Here is a 17256-nt window from a genome sequence, read left to right on the forward strand (position 1 = left end):
TACATCATCCATCACTGCACCTTCAACCAGTCTTGTGACTTTGGTCCTGGACCTCTCTGCAGATCATTCGCGATCTCCTTCGGTGGATGGTCGTCCTTACAAAGGACACATCGACCATCCGTTCTCCAGACCTGCTGACCTTCCATCATCTTTCCTGACGCCTGTAGAGCCGACTGTAGCTCCACCGAAGTGCGCAACTGCGCGCCACACTCTCGCCCTGCACACCACGCCCCAACGCTCCCAGACCTGTGCTCACCAGCAGCTCCACTCAACATGCCCTTCGGCGTGCCTCTGATCCTGCTCGCCCTCACAGACGGCAGCATCGTCACGAACTTGCATGCCAACACGCGCTTACGCGCCAACAGTTTCCTACACTTCAGCGCTCTCCTACACGCCCACGATCACCTGCGCGCACAAGCCCAGGGTTGCCCACGCGCCAGCACACCACAGCGCATTTTTGCTCTCCTGTGCGCCCATGATCTCCTACGCGCCAGCTCTCTCCTGCGCCTACACGCATACGATCTACGCACCTACACGCATACAATGTATGTGCCAATGCTCGCCCACACGCCAGCATTCTCCTGCGCGCCAATACTCTCCTACGCGCCAACACACTCCTGTGCGCCAACGCCCTCCTACGCGCCAGCGCTCACCTGCGCGCCAACATGTGCGCTCTTTTAATCCTCTTCATCACCCGCTCGCCAAATATCTGAGCGCCAACATGTGCGCTCTTCATCACCCGCGTGCCAAATATCTGCGCGCAAATGTGCGCTCTTCATCACCCGCGCGTCATCATTCTCCAACGCACAAGTCTGTAGGGAGACGACAACCATGTTGCCGCCCTCACTTACGTGCCAACCTTTACCAGCGCGCCAGCGCTTGCCTGAACTTTCGGGCTCACCTGCGCGCTGACTATCTCCCGCGCGCGCACACAGAGATGCGCCCGCGCACCAACTCTCTCCTACGGACGGGCACTAACACTCAAGTGCGCCCGCGCTCGCTCGCCAGCATTCTCCCGCGCACCAATATTCTCCCGCACAAGCATAGATGCGTCATCCGGAAAGGTCGCCATCACCTCATTCCCCTCCCCGCAAGTGCATACCAACTCGCACTGTGGGAGAAGGGAAACACTTTCATGCAAAGGGGTTCAGGATCCCTAAACTGCCTTCACAGTAACTCCTCGTAGGGAACCTTCGGTCCCTTTCCCTTTAGGGGATCTGTCTGACAGTGCATCTGTCAGCCAGCAGCCCTGGTTCAGTGCCTTAGTCAGAGCCATAACACAGGCTTTCAAGCCTGTCTTGTCTGATCGCTCATGAGAACGACCTATAGCTCTAGACCTAAGGCACGTAACCATGGCTTCCTCTACCCCTTTGAAGAGGAAAAAAAAGAGTTGTTTCTGACACGGTCAATTCCCCGAGGGCGAAGCTGACTCCATGCAAACCATCGAGGCATGTTCCTCCTGTTTCTCAGAGAGAGACTCCATCCCTGTCGGACGAAGATCTCCCGTCACCTAGGGAACCACGCGAGGAGAGAGACTCCCCCATCGCATCAATGTAGGAAATCTCTCTTCACACTGAGAGTTCCCCGCAATCTGAGATCAGAAGGGACATGCCACACAGGTCATCGATGTTGGAGTCTTTTCTCCTTCCCCGGAAGGAATCCAAAGACTCCAAAACTCTGCCGAAGTCCTCCACTAGGGCTAGAATGGAGACGGCCAGCAACTCAGGGAATGTCCGCGACTCGCCCCAAGAAGAGCCTTTGGGGTTATAAGGAGACTTCGCTGCAAGTCCCACAGCAGGAGGAGACCAGGAAGATTCAGAGCATGCATTCTGGCAGGTTCTGACTCTGAGGGTTCTCAATGGGTTTTCCGACCCAGAGATACCGCCTCGAGAGGGCGCCAGAGATACCCCCTCGAGAGGTCAAAGACAAGGTCCTAGACCGAGTCTTTGGTACTTAGAAACCCTCAAAGACCAGGGCAGCCCTGCCCTAGTCTCAAGGGGTGAAGAGTACCAGGGACAAGATCTCCCTACAGCTCTCCGAGTTTACCTCCTCCAACCGTAGAGCAGAGGAGGTACTTCGAGATCCTGGAAGAACCCAGTTCAGCTCTTCCTCTTCACCACTCTCTGGAAGAGCTAACCAGGGGAATCCCTCTTGAGAGAGACTCCATCTGGCAGGTCTCGTTCTCGGCAACCGAGATCCTTAATCAGAAGGTCACAAAGTATGCTATGCAAGCTACTTCGTTGCTGGACATCTGGTTAGGGACCTTAGGTATCCTGATACGATCCAAGGACTTTTCCAAGGAATGTACTAGGAAAGTTATGGAAACCTTCCTACTCTCTGGCACTCGCACGATCAAGTTTCTTGCCCACCAAGTCTTGAACTTGTGGGCAAACACCATCTTGAAACGTCGAGATGCAGTGTTTGAGAGGTTCCACCAGAAGGCCCCTGGCATCTAAGATAAACAGGCTCAGACATTCCTCTCTAGAGGGGTCTCATCTGTTTGAGCCTAAGGATGTGGAACTTGCTGCTGAGAGGTGGAGGAAGTCTTGTCAAGACTCCCTCATCCATAGGGCTTTAACATCTATGCCCTATAAACCTCCAGCACCACAGTAGTCCTGTCCAATCAAGACCACAACGATGACAAAATCAGCAGGAAAGACAATGGTGTCTAAGCCCTTTCTTGTCAAAGACAGGAAAGGCAAAAAGTCCCCCAGGGGAGGAAAAAATCCTAGAGGGAGCAGCCAAGGCCGCAAACGCTAGGATAAGCAGTCCCCCTGCATTTCCACCGGTGGGGGAATGCCTACAAAGTTGCGCAGACAGGTGGAAGCAACTCGGGGCCGATTCCTGGACAATCTCCGTGATCAGTCTAGGATATCGCGTCCCGTTCATAACATCTTTACCTCCCATGACCAGGAATCCAGTGTCATTGAACTCCCTTGTCATGGGATTGGCAAGGGGCAAGCCCTTCGGACAGAAGTCCAGACCCTGTTGAAGAAGGGCGCTCTCCAAGAGGTCGTCAACGGATCCCCAGGCTTCTTCAGTCGACTCTTTCTTGTAAAGAAGGCGTCTGGAGGCTGTAGACCAGTCATCGACCTCTCAGCCCTGAACAAGTTTGTCAAACAAACTCCGTTCAGCATGGAGACGGCAGACACGGTCAGACTAGCAGTAAGACCGTAAGACTTCATGTGTACACTGGACCTAAAGGACGCGTACTTCCAGATCCCAGTCCATCCGTCTTCAAGGAAGTACTTAAGATTCAGCTTAGACAACAGAATGTAACAGTTCAAGGTGCTGTGCTTCGGTCTTTCCATAGCACCACAAGTCTTCACCAGAGTGTTTACCCTAGTGTCATCTTGGGCACACAGGATTGGCGTCCGTCTCCTCCATTATCTGGACGACTGGCTAACCCTAGCAGACTCAGTGTCAACCCTTCTTCAACACCGAGAGAAACTTCTGAGACTTTGCCAGGATCTGGGGATCATGGTAAATCTCGAGAAGTCCTATCTGTTTCCTACTCAGAGACTGGTATACTTAGGCATGATTATAGACACCAATATCCACAAAGCCAAACCATCAGATGACAGGATAACAAGGCTGAGAAAGATCGCAAGACCTTTTCTCAGACGAGAAGAACTTCCAGCCCAATCATGGTTACGTCTCCTCGGTCACCTTTCATCGCTGGCCCGTCTAGTTCCCAATGGTCGCCTCAGGACGAGATCCCTCCAGTGGCGACTCAAGTCCTGATGGAATCAAGTTCACGACTCCCCAGACATCCAGATCCCCATGGGACCTGCGGAACTGACAGACCTTCAGTGGTAGGTGACAGACGAGAATCTACGAAAGGGAGTGGACCTTCTCGTCCGCCCCCTGAATTTGATGCTGTTCTCAGATGCTTCAAAAAAAGGGTGGGGGGAGGCCCACGTGGTGCACCACATGACCTCAGGCCTCTGGTCAGAGTCAGAAAAGTACCTCCACATAAATCTCCTAGAGATGAAGGCCGTCTTTCTGGCCCATCAACAGTTCCAACAGTTCCTGGCAAGTCACTCAGTGGTGGTGATGAGTGACGTGACAACACCACAGTAGTCGCCTACATCAACAAGCAAGGAGGTACTTTTTTGCAGCAACTATCCCATCCAGCAGTAGAGATACTGAGATGGGCCGAAATCCACTCGATACCACTATCGGCACACTTCATTCCGGGCAAAAGGAATATGCTCGCCGACAACCTGAACAGAGCATCTCAGATAGTGAGTATCGAGTAGTCTTTGGATCATCTAGTAGCCAACAAAGTCCCGACTTTGTGGGGTTCTCCGACTGTGGACTTCTTCGCAACGACTCTGAACTTCAGGCTCCATCTGTATTGTTCCCCAGTCCCAGACCCCAAGGCTCTCTGGCAAGATGCTTTCCAACAACGGTGGGACAACATCAACGTTTACGCCTGTCCCCCGTTCTGTCTGATGAGGAGGGTACTCAACAAGACCAGAACATCGCTCAATCTTTCAATGACCCTCATAGCTCCGCTATGGCATCACGCAGAATGGTTTCCGAACCTTCTGCAACTCGTAACGGAGCCTCCAAAAGAACTCCCTCCATGACACAATCTACTCAAACAACCACATGCCAACATCTTTCACAAAGCCGTAGCGAAGCGCCTGGAGACTATCCAGTATCTCCTCTCTCAGAGAGGATTTTCGCAACAAGTTGCCATCAGGATGTCTGGATACCTGTGAAAATCATCAGCAGCAGTACCAGGCAAAGTGGAAAGTCTTCTGTGGTTGGTGTCGTGGAAGGGGTATCTCTCCACTCGATGCCACTATTCCAGCAATAGCGGAGTTCCCTGTGTATTTGCGTGAAGATATGCGCCTATCAGTCTCGGCAGTGAAAGGCTATTGCTCAGCCTGAAGCCTCACCGTCAGACTGAAAGGAATGAATATTTCCATTTCTTCATTGCTAGAACTTTCTTTACTCATACGGAGTTATGAACTTACCTGCCCCCAGTCAGAAGTGAGACCTCCCCCATGAAATGTGGTTCAAGTAATCAGGTCTCTTAAGAGACCTCCCTATGAACCATTACACCAGGTAACAAATCGCCACCTGACTTGGAAGATGGTGTTTGTGCTAGCTTTGGCTTCGGCCAAACGAGTTTGTTTACTTCATGGTCTCTCGTACCACATCGCCCATTCAAGGGGGTGGGGAGAGGTAACGTTCAGCTTCGTCCCAGAGTTTATTGCTAAGACTCAGAACCCGGGAGTAGCGGATCCTCGATTCAACTCCTTTCGGATTTCTAGTCTCTGTACTGTAACAGATGACCCAGACCATCTCTTACTATGCCCAGTAAGGAGTTTGAGGCTGTACCTCAAGAGAACAGCCGCAGCCCGTCCTCGTGTGCCTGCACTATTCGTCAGCACAGGAAGGACCAAGAGGAGGGTCACCAAGAACACCATCTCAGCATGGATTCGCAGGGTCTTTGACCATGCACTGAATCCAGACCCTCCTCCGTCACATCGCCCCAGAGCTCACGATGTCAGGGGCATAGCTACGTCCCTGGCCTTCAAAAGAAACTATTCAGTGACGCAGGTTCTTCAAGCTGGGGTGTGGAAGCGTCGAAACACGTTCACATCCCCCTACTGCAAGACGTGACCTACAGGAGACTCGATATGTTTTCTATCGGTCCTGTGGTGGCTGCACAACAGCTGGTTTAAAACCTCAAGCTCCTTATTGGACAAGTAGCAGAAGGTTGAAGGCATTGTTACCCGGTTTTAGTCTGCATGAATTTAAAGGTTTGACTGGCCCTTATTCTTTTCTTCATCATCCCTTCTCTCGGGGAAAGCAGCATCCTGGGTTCTCTGCATAGCTGACCTCAAACCACTGCAGGTAAACCATGTTCCCTTGTATACCTAGTATCAAGATTAATACTGTTGCGTCCTTATACCCTGACGAGGTGGTATTGGGAAAGTCATAGTGCACAGTTTTTCCATCTAAAGAACTAGGAATAACTTTCCTAGGACAGTCACACTTCTACATACCTTCACACACAGCTTGCGTAGATCGCAAACCTTGCGTAGCAAGGTTTTAGCAAGGCGCAGGGACTCCTTATTCCACGAGTGCTAACACACTCGGATAAGGAGCCCCCGGGTAAAGCCAAAAAGCCAGATTGGCTGGGACGTCCACCCCTCCTAATAGGTGAGTCACCCCTATTAACCCACGAAGGGATGCATTAATTGTCATCAACTTGCGAGCGTCTATATTGTGGATGCATTTTTTTCTTCCTTTCTCCCTCATACGTATGCCTTTAGCTCCGCCTTCTATTGACGTCACAGGCTACTTTAACCAATCAGTGATTGTTTACAAAGCAAAGTTGCCAGAAATCTTATACTTTGAGGTTATAGGAGTGTGCTAAGCATGCGCCGTTGGCGATGGGGGTAGGTGCCGTTTGGCTTATTGATCGAGATTTTATCTGTTGGCTGGATAAAAGATATTGATTATCTTTATGATTCAGAAACAAGTGCTGATGATTTAGACAGCCCTAGTGAGCATGATAATGATTATATTACTAATAGCGATGTTTATGACGACGGTCTTGACATTGAACCTGTTGCTTCATCCTCTAGCAGAAGCCCTACTAACAAAAGACATCACTCACAGGAACAATAAAGATTAATTCTATATTTAGTTCTAAATGCTTATATTATCTATCAGCAAAATACTGATAGGCCATCCAAGAGATAATTATAAACGCTGTAATATTTTTGTAAATCCGCATTACCAAATGGTGAAAAAATGTCACTTGATATGTTATATAATTTTTTTTTTACCACGCTATTACTGGATAGAATATTCTGGTTTTTTTTGGACTTTTCCAAAATTACATTCTTTACAAAATTAGCACTGTTATAACAAATAGGTTTTAGAAGAGGTAGGGGTTGTATGAATCAGATTTTTACAGTTAGGCAGATATGCGAGAAATATTTAGCAAAAGGTAAGGAGGTGTATGTTGCGTTTATGGATCTGGAGAAAGCATATGATAGAGTTGATAGGGAAGCAATGTGGAATGTGATGAGGTTATATGGAGTTGGTGGAAGGTTGTTGCAAGCAGTGAAAAGTTTCTACAAAGGTAGTAAAGCATGTGTTAGAATAGGAAATGAAGTGAGCGATTAGTTTCCGGTGAGAGTGGGGCTGAGATAGGGATGTGTGATGTCGCCGTGGTTGTTTAACTTTTATGTTGATGGAGTCGTGAGAGAGGTGATTGCTCGAGTGCTTGGACGAGGATTAAAACTGGTAGGCGAGAATGACCATGAATGGGAGGTAAATCAGTTGTTGTTTGCGGATGATACTGTACTGGTAGCAGACACAGAAGAGAAGCTTGACCGACTAGTGACAGAATTTGGAAGGGTGTGTGAGAGAAGGAAGTTGAGAGTTAATGTGGGTAAGAGTAAGGTTATGAGATGTACGAGAAGGGAAGGTGGTGCAAGGTTGAATGTCATGTTGAATGGAGAGTTACTTGAGGAGGTGGATCAGTTCAAGTACTTGGGGTCTGTTGTTGCAGCAAATGGTGGAGTGGAAGCAGATGTACGTCAGAGAGTGAATGAAGGTTGCAAAGTGTTGGGGGCAGTTAAGGGAGTAGTAAAAAATAGAGGGTTGGGCATGAATGTAGAGAGAGTTCTATATGAGAAAGTGATTGTACCAACTGTGATGTATGGATCGGAGTTGTGGGGAATGAAAGTGATGGAGAGACAGAAATTGAATGTGTTTGAGATGAAGTGTCTGAGGAGTATGGCTGGTGTATCTCGAGTAGATAGGGTTAGGAACGAAGTGGTGAGGTTGAGAACGGGTGTAAGAAATGAGTTAGCGGCTAGAGTGGATATGAATGTGTTGAGGTGGTTTGGCCATGTTGAGAGAATGGAAAATGGCTGTCTGCTAAAGAAGGTGATGAATGCAAGAGTTGATGGGAGAAGTACAAGAGGAAGGCCAAGGTTTGGGTGGATGGATGGTGTGAAGAAAGCTCTGGGTGATAGAAGGATAGATGTGAGAAAGGCAAGAGAGCGTGCTAGAAATAGGAATGAATGGCGAGCGATTGTGACGCAGTTCCGGTAGGCCCTGCTGCTTCCTCCGGTGCCTTAGATGACCGCGGAGGTAGCAGCAGTAGGGGATTCAGCAGTATGAAGCTTCATCTGTGGTGGAAAATGTGGGAGGTTGGGCTGTGGCAACCTAGCAGTACCAGCTGAACTCGGCTGAGTCCCTGGTTAGGCTGGAGGAACGTAGAGAGTAGAGGTTCCCTTTTTTGTTTTGTTTCTTTGTTGATGTCGGCTACCCCCCAAAATTGGGGGAAGTGCCTTTGGTATATGGATAACAAATAGGAATAATAAGATTTGTAATAATCCAGCTTCAAAGTGACTTTGATTTATTTGAAACTGTGATTTCTAAAGACATTTTTTTTTTATATCCAAAGTAATTAATGTATTACTGTAAACAATAAATGCCCTATTAAAAAAGCTCATCTTCTTGTGGTTTCAATGATACCAAATACTATATGAGTAAAAAATAATATATTTACAGTTTTTGTTTCTTTCTTCTATAAATATCAATAAACCGTCGTCGTCCTTTGTGGGTTAAATAGCGTGGTTTGTATTCCAGTTATGGAACAAATGACAAATTCGTAGATAATTTGTATTTTTCCCAACTATGCAAACCTTAGCTATTTAACCAAACTTGCCTGCCAGCCCTATCCCCCTTGAAGTTCTACCTCCAAGCAAAGTGAGCTCAATCACAGGTGTGTGAGGGGGAGCGGTAGCAAGCTACCCTCCCTACCCCCCCACTAACTAGCGGTGTGGGTAGTTAACCCTCATTAAAAATTAATGGCTCATCATTTCAGCTACGCCGAAAGTAATACCCCTGTTAAATAGCTAAGGTTTGTATAGTTAGGAAAAGTACAAATTATCTACGAATTTGTCATTTTATTCAGTTTTATCAATGTTATAATACATTCAACATTTCCTCTTTCATTCAATATTTTTACCAATGTTATTCTGAAATATGGTAAGGAATAGAAATAATTCATATCTACTCTAAAGAAAATTTAAATATTTTAGCTTAACACAAAAACTATCAGTTTTCACCTGAAACTTGCAATATTACATAGACAAACTATACCTTAATTTACAACAAATCTACAGAATTTAAAATTACCATATTTCCCGTGTCATAAGACACTACAAGTGGTAAGACGCACGCTTAAATTACCAAATCTATTTTTGGAAAATATCAAATTGAGGATTTTACAAGCTATCTTGGCAGCATAATTAGCATTTTTGTCTGGCACAGTAGATTTTCATATTTTGGGTTTATTATGAAATGTCTAAGTTAATATTGATTAGCTTCATGCCAGTTACCCCAATTTTATTGCATATTCATATAAGAAATCATTAAACCAGTCGTAGTTGCCATTACAACTACAGTTTAGTGTTTAAAGTGTTTACATAAAAGCAGTGTTGCCAAATGTTCTAAATCAAATTTGTTAGTTTAAAGTGTTTACATAAAAGCAGTGTTGCCAAATGTTCTAAATCAAATTTGTTCCAACACAGGAACTTACCTCGAACTTCTTTCATAGGAGTTACCTGGAACCTCCTCTCAATCGACCAGTTTTGTGTAGTTTACCCTACTCCCGTTTTCTGTAATGGTAGGCCTAGTCGGAAGGATACGTGCCCTGAGGGCAATGCCAAGGCAGGCCACATGTGAGCTTGGGTCGCGACCTTCAGTAAGTTCTCTGGTTGCGTCGTGATATCATCTCGACGCTCCTCACATCTCAGTGCGACCCTTTGTGTTGTGTACCGCGTGTGTGACCACGTGTTTTACGTTGTGCTCTCCCTTGAGCTTCGCGCTTTAACTTGTATTCCCTTGTGCTTCGCGCTTCAGCTTGTGTTCCCTTGTGCTTTCCTAGCGTTCCCTTTCTTTTTCCGCTACGTTCCTGTGTCTGGCGGTATTGAGTTAGTGTGAAATGGAGCATACCCGCTGTTGTCCTGGGCCTAGGGCCGGGAAGTTGTGTAGCGCGTTTTTATCGAAGCCCGATGTGGACCCGCATACCCTTTGTTCCACGTGTAGGGGTAAAGTGTGCTCGCCTTCGGACACGTGTCCCGAATGTGTTACGTGGAGCAAGGTTCAGTGGGTTAAGTTAGGGACTAAGAAGAAGTAGTCTTCGAAGCGGTCTCCCAGGAAGACCCTTCTTCTTCCCCTACCCAGAGTAGGGGACGAGGCAAGTCGGTTAAGGGGAAGAAGTCAGGGCTTCTTCACCAGGAAGGTCTTGATTCTGGGGTGTCTGTGTCTGTTCAGGCGTGTGAGGGGCCTGAGGGTATGTTTAGTGGGGGTCCACGGGACGTTGCTCTTGTGCAAGGGGAGCACGTCTCGGCTGGGGACTCCATGTGGAATACTATAAACATGTTCCTTTTTCTTCCCCAGATTCTTGGGTGGATGTTTCAGGCGCCTCCACAGTGGAAGGCGCCCCAGAGAGAGAAGATTCCCCGCAGGAGGATCCCCTTGGATGGAGTCTACCAAGGACGCCGTGCAGGTCGCCGTTGAGGGTGGAAGAAGGTCTGAGCTCCTTCTTTCCGTTCGTGGATCGACCGTCTGCGCCTCCAGCACCTCCGTCGGCGGTTCCCGCCAAGTTTTTGCAGCCTTCAACGTCAGGTACGCAACAGGTGTTGAGCAAGGCTCCACCCGTACCGCGTTCCCGTTATGGAAAGGAGTCGTACTCGTCCGCAGCTGGGTCTTCTTTGTCGTCGGAGGAGGAAGATCGAAGGAGACACAGAAGGAAGAGAGACAGATCCAGGGGAAGGCGGTCTGTCTCTAGGTCTCCGTACAGGTCTCGATCTAGCACGAGGAGGTCTCGTTCCCCGCGAAGGAAAAGCAGGAGTGCCTCCCCGAAGGAACAAGAGGAGTGGGTCCTAGTACCCCGCAGTAAGCTTAAAGACCTTACTACGGTCACGGGCACTGCAGTCAGGCTTACCGGAGACAGTCCTCCAAGAAGGGCCTCCGACAGCCGCAAGTCGGCTTCAGCCTCGGACTATAGACCCCCGTCGGAAAGGCGTAGGTCCCCCTCGAAGGTGTCTCAATCCGCCCAGCGGAGAGAGTCGCCTTGGAGGACGGGCAGCCGCGACGAGTCAGCCCGTGGAGGTGATCGTCATGCACGGATCCCTCCGTCGAACACCTTCATGGAGGAGCCCGTCCCCTTGTTGAAAACCCAAAAGACGGCGGAGGCCCCCGTCTTTTCTGAAAGGTCCAACCTCGAGCCTAACTAGAGCGGAGTTGCCCGTGTCAGCGACACTCGACATCGCAGGACGGAGGAAGTGGATGGGGACCCAGATGATGGACCAACGGAGGACTCCGCGTATAGAAGGGTGATTAACCTAATAAGGAGACACCATAGGATCGAGGAGCCTGTACCTTTGGAGGAAGACGTCAGGCGGTCCGGCCTGAATAGGATTATGGATGAGCCGGTCCAGAAGAAGTCATCCTTAGCCCTGCCAGAAGCGAGGGACGTTAGGATGGGACGGTCCCATATTGATAAGGTCGTGAACCGGAACAAGGAGACCTCAAAGGGACAGAGTTCCTCCAAGCTCCTCCAGGGCCTTAAGTCTCAGAGCAAGTACTATGCCTTGGAGGGACGCCCTCATGGAGCCAGCAAACTGGAAGACGTGCTGGAAATTTTGGGTCAAGGTGCCCCGGAGGACAGGGCTTCCTTCTGCATCTATTTTCTTCTCCCAGGCAGAGGCTGTTATGATGGAGGAAATGTCAAAGGACCTTATTAATGTCGCCTCATGGTTGGACTGGTGGGCCTCTACTCTGGTGGGGTCCCAGATTGCAACAGACTCTATGGACCCTGCCAAACGTGATGCCTTGAGGGAGTTAGTCAGCTCAGGAGGCCGCGCCCTGAAGTTCCTGACATTCCAGTCCTTAGCACTGTCAGCGAACTGGGTGTTGAGAAGGAGAGATTCTGTCCTGAAGAATCTCTCTAAGAAAATCCCGGACAAGGAAGCCAAGGCTCTTCGGAACCTGACTGTGTGGGACGAAGGACTTTTCCCCCTTAAGACGACGAAGGAGGTCGTTGAGAAACTAGCTAAGAGGAAGGAGACCGAATTACCGAAACACCAGTCGATGAGAAGGCCTGGGTTTAGAAGACCTGCTTCCGATGCTCCTTCAACTTCTCGCTCTTCCTCTACGCAAGTAAGGAGAGACTCCTCGGCATCTCTGTGGTCGCAGACAACTCATCCCACCCGAAGGGGAAACAACGCAGCTCCTTCCTCGTTTAGAACAGCCTACCCTTCAAGCAGGAGAGGACGTTCAGGACGTTCATCCCGAAGGAGGTAGAGTGAGAGGCCCCTCTCTCCTGCCCAAGCCTCAGGTAGGGGGATGCCTCAGACTATTTTGGCAAGCTTGGAAACTTCACGGTGCAGAACCGTGGACGGTGACGGTTTTAAAGGAGGGCTACAGGCTTCCTTTCCTGGCGGATCCACCTCCCCTTATACCGGCAAGTCAGGCGGAGTGGTTAGCCCCCAAGGACACCTTGAAGAGAGCAGCCTTGCAAGAAGAAGTCTCCACTATGTTAGAAAAGGGAGCAATGGAGACTGTTCACCTACCAGGTCCGGGCTTCTACAGTCGGCTCTTCCTGGTAGAGAAGGCAACGGGAGGTTGAAGACCAGTGATAGACCTGTCAGCCCTCAACAAATTCATATGGAAAACCGACTTCAAGATGGACACCCCGAAGTCGGTCCTGGGGTCCTTGAGGGAGGGGGATTTCATGTTATCCATAGACCTCAAGGACGCCTATTTCCAGATTCCAATCCATCCAGCCAGCAGGAAATTTCTCCGGGTGAGGTGGGACACCCGGAACTTGCAGTTCAGAGCCCTGTGCTTTGGACTCTCCACAGCCCCCCAGGTATTCACAAGAGTATTCACGACGGTCTCCGTTTGGGCTCACGAACGGGGAATCCGTCTAATTCGGTACCTGGACGATTGGTTACTCCCTTTCTTCCTCAGAGGAAGTCTTGAAGCAACAGGGCATGGATCTTCTACACTTCTGCAAGACCCTGGGTATCACCATCAACCTGGAAAAATCTCACCTAACCCCAACCAACAAGATGACGTACTTGGGCATAGTCCTAGACTCCTTACTGGTCAGAGCCTTTCCGTCGGTAGACAGGTTGAACAATCTGGACCAGGTCCTTCACCCCTTCTTAGCGGACCAACCCAGAAGGGCAAAGGATTGGCAGAGGTTGATAGGCAACTTAGTGTCTTTGGAGAAGTTGGTCCCTCAAGGGAGACAGAATCTCAGGAGCATTCAGTGGAACCTAAAGGATCTCTGGGATCAGAGGAGCTCCCCTTACAAAATCGTTCCGGTTCTCCCAGAAACAAGACAGGCCCTGGAATGGTGGCAGGATTGTACGAACACTCTCAAAGGGACGCCACTGGCTTCCGGAACTTCTGTTCACAGACGCATCAAAGGAGGGGTGGGGAGCCCATCTCCTAGGGAAGACGGCGAGAAGTTGGTCGGAAGTCGAGAAAACCCTGCACATCAATTTTCTGGAGATGAGAGCTGCCCAGGAAGCCTGTCTGCACTTCGGGACTCTCCTAAAAGGAAATACAGTGGCTCTGATGTCAGACAACGCCACAGTGGTGGCGTACATAAAGAAGAAAGGCGGATTGAAGTCAAAGGAGTAGTGCGTTCTCGCATTGCAAATCTTAAAATGGGCCGAAGAAGAACAAGTCAATTTGACGGCGAGATTCATTCCGGGAAAGAAAAATGTACTGGCCGACGGCCTCAGCAGGGTAGGCCAAGTGGTAGGAACAGCATGGTCCCTTCACCCGGAAGTAGTGAAGTTCATCATTCGGATGTGGGGATCTCCGGTAATGGATCTCTTCGCAACAAGGCTGAACGCACAACTTCCCTTATTTTTATTCTGTTCTCCTGTCCCAGACCCAAAGGCAGCATTGGAGGACGCCTTCCAGCACAAGTGGGACAACTTAGACGTGTATGCTTTTCCTCCTTTTGCTCTGATCAGACAAGTGCTCAACAGTCAGGACAGCCAACCACCTAAATATGACTTTGGTAGTGCCCTGGAGGCCGGAGAGGGAGTGGTTCGCAGATCTGAAAGGACTGGCAATACTCCCTCCGTGGCCTCTTCCAGACATCAGACCTTCTAAGATAGCCACACTTTCTAAGGTTCCACGAGAATCATCAGTCCCTTCGTCTACACGCCTGGAGGTTATCCAGCGCCTTCTGAGGAGACAGGGATATTCGGCGAAAACAGCAGATAGAATGTCTCGATACCTTAGGCAGTCCTCTACAGCAGTATACCAAGCAAAATGGGCAGCGTTTACAAGGTGGTGTGCCTCAAGAAAAATCAAGCCCTTGGAAGCATCGATCCCTGACATCGCGGACTTTCTCGTCCACCTCAGGGATGAGGTGGGCATGTCTATTCCAGCAGTGAAAGGAGTACGGGCCGCTCTAGGACAAGTTTTTCTCTTGAAAGGAATTGATCTAGTAGCTTCTAGACATATTTCGATGCTCATCAAGAGTTTTGAGCAGTCCTGTCCTCCCTTTTTGTCCAGGGCTCCTCAATGGGACCTGGCTAGAGTACTGGATATGCTTAGTAAGGCCCCCTTCGAACCCTTGAAGGATATAGTGGATAGGAATCTTACGCTTAAAACGGTCTTCTTGTTAGCTTTGGCCTCAGCGAAGAGAGTAGGAGAGATCCATGGGCTGTCCTATGAAGTAGATTATCAAGGGGTTGGCGAGATGTCTCCAAGTTTGTACATTCATTCGTGGCCAAAACTCAAAACCCCTCAGTTTGGGACCCTAAGTTTGAGGGCTTCTCCATTCCAGCAATTCCCGGATCGGTCAATCAGGATGACCTGAAATTGTGTCCAGTCAGAGCTATAAGGAAATATCTGAAAAGGACGGCCAATCTACGTCCAGGTATAAAGAACCTTTTCGTCTCCACAGGCCCGACTAAGAAACAGGTTTCTAAAAACACCATTTCCTTTTGGCTCAGACAAGTCATCATCAAAGCTTACACTAGTGTGGGTCTTCCAGTGCCAGGGAGACCCAGAGTGCATGACGTTAGAGGTATTAGTACCTCTCTAGTTTTTGAAAAGAACATGTCAGTAGCACAGATTCTTAGAGCAGGCACCTGGTCAAACCAGTCGACGTTCATGTCTCATTACCTCAAGGAGTGTACGAGGAAGTCCCTAGATGGGTTTTCGATTGGTACAGTTATCTCCGCGCTCCAATCGGTTTAACGGCCCAAGATCCAGGTTCAATCATGGATATCAAAACCATCAGACACAGGTGCGATCTTTTCTATCTTCCCCTTGTCTTTACTTTCAACTTTCTTTCCTTGAGAGCTCGTGACCAGTGGTCCTGCACAACCATGTCCTAATTCTTCAAGCACTTCATCATGGATTTTTCGAAGGGTGAGTACTTATACACTAATATGAGCTCTTTGTGTAGTTTATCCTACTATCCAGTTTCTTACCCTTTAGTACCTAGTCCCCTGTCCAGGTACGTGTCATCCCGTCAGTTGGGTCTTATGACAGGTAGGCTCTCCCACCTCCTAATGTGTAAGTCTCCTATGAAAGTAGTTCGAGGTAAGTTCCTGTGTTGGAACAAATCACAAATTATTAGTAATTTGTATTTTTCCTATCATACTTACCGAGAACTACTTCCGGGTTATGGCCCTCCCTTCCTTCCCCGAGTGCCTCACTGACCTTTGGTATTTTTACTCTCATAGAACTTACTGAAGGTCGCGACCCAAGCTCACATGTGGCCTACCTCGGCATTGCCCTCAGGGCACGTATCCTTCCGCCTAGGCCTACTATTACAGAAAACGGGAGTAGGGTAAACTACACAAAACTCTGGTCGATTGAGAGGAGGTTCCAGGTAACTCCTATTAAGTATGATAGGAAAAATACAAATTACTAATAATTTGTGATTTTAGTAAAGAAGTAAAAATTCCAGTAATATTTTCCAAATTCCTCATATAGCCTACACAGTTTCACACAAACTTAACTATTGATCAAAAGTCTCCAGAAATTCCTCTAGGTGGAATACTTTTGCTTTTGTATGTGACTCTAGGTCTTGGTAACACTGCACTCAACTGATCACCAAAAGAAACAAATAACTTGCTACTGTACTACATTAAATGAAGTGCAATATAAAAATAAATTTATTTATTAGTTATAAATAATAATTGTAGGTTTATATTTTATGTCTGGTGAGTATGAGTCCTTTATGTCATAAGTTGGGTGTTTGATGGTTGTCAAACTCCCATATACAACTTTTTCTTAGTGTTGAGATGCATGGTGATTTTTGGGGTAATTTTTTAAGAAGAAAAGGTGCTTCTTATGACACAGGATATACGGTGTACTGTACGGTTGCCGCAAAACAACCCCTACAAAAATTAAAGGACCAAGACTAAGCACATCCTCCAATTCATATAATTGCTCTTCAGATAATTAGCAAATATTGTCACCATAGATCTCCATGAGGTGCTGTCGGCACTTTCTCTATCGATAAATTCTTAACTATGTTGAAATTTGTGACCATCCCTTTGATATAATGTGCTTGAACTTCCAATAGAAAGTCCTTTAGTTACAACGGTATTGACATTTCAAGGATATGATACATCTCCCAGAAATTATGAACATTTTTCAACCTAAGTTTGCCTTGTAAATACGAATGGGCATACAAATTCTGAGTGCAGCACAAAAATATATCCTTTGGTGGTAGAACATGGTGCATCATGCTGCCTGAATGAAGAGCACAGCATCCTCTCTTCCTAGTGGTAGACTGTTCTGGATTGTTGCCATCTCTGAGCTTTTTTACCAAGAGCCTTTTGCTCTTCATTATTTGCCCCAAGCATAAAGCAGACAAAGATGACAGCGCTTTTAAGATGAGGAAAGCCATCAGTATGGAAGTGAAAATAACATCTGGAAGTAATTTGTAATTTTCCTACCAATATAAACCTGAAATTCTTTACAGGTTTGTACTCTATATGAGAACAATTAGATACTGTGGAAAAAGAAAAAGGTAAAGATCACCCACATGCTACAACTAAGCCATTAACCTATCGTGACGATTATCAATGATTAAGATTATAGTCTTGAGCATGTGAAGGAGTCTTATCACATGAAATTGACAGTAATTTCAAAGCTTTGTAATTTCATTATTGAGATGGAGATGAGACAGTTCATTCTTTGGTTGGA

This window comes from Palaemon carinicauda, chromosome 3, assembly GCF_036898095.1.
Source record: "Palaemon carinicauda isolate YSFRI2023 chromosome 3, ASM3689809v2, whole genome shotgun sequence".
NCBI lineage: Eukaryota > Metazoa > Arthropoda > Malacostraca > Decapoda > Palaemonidae > Palaemon > Palaemon carinicauda.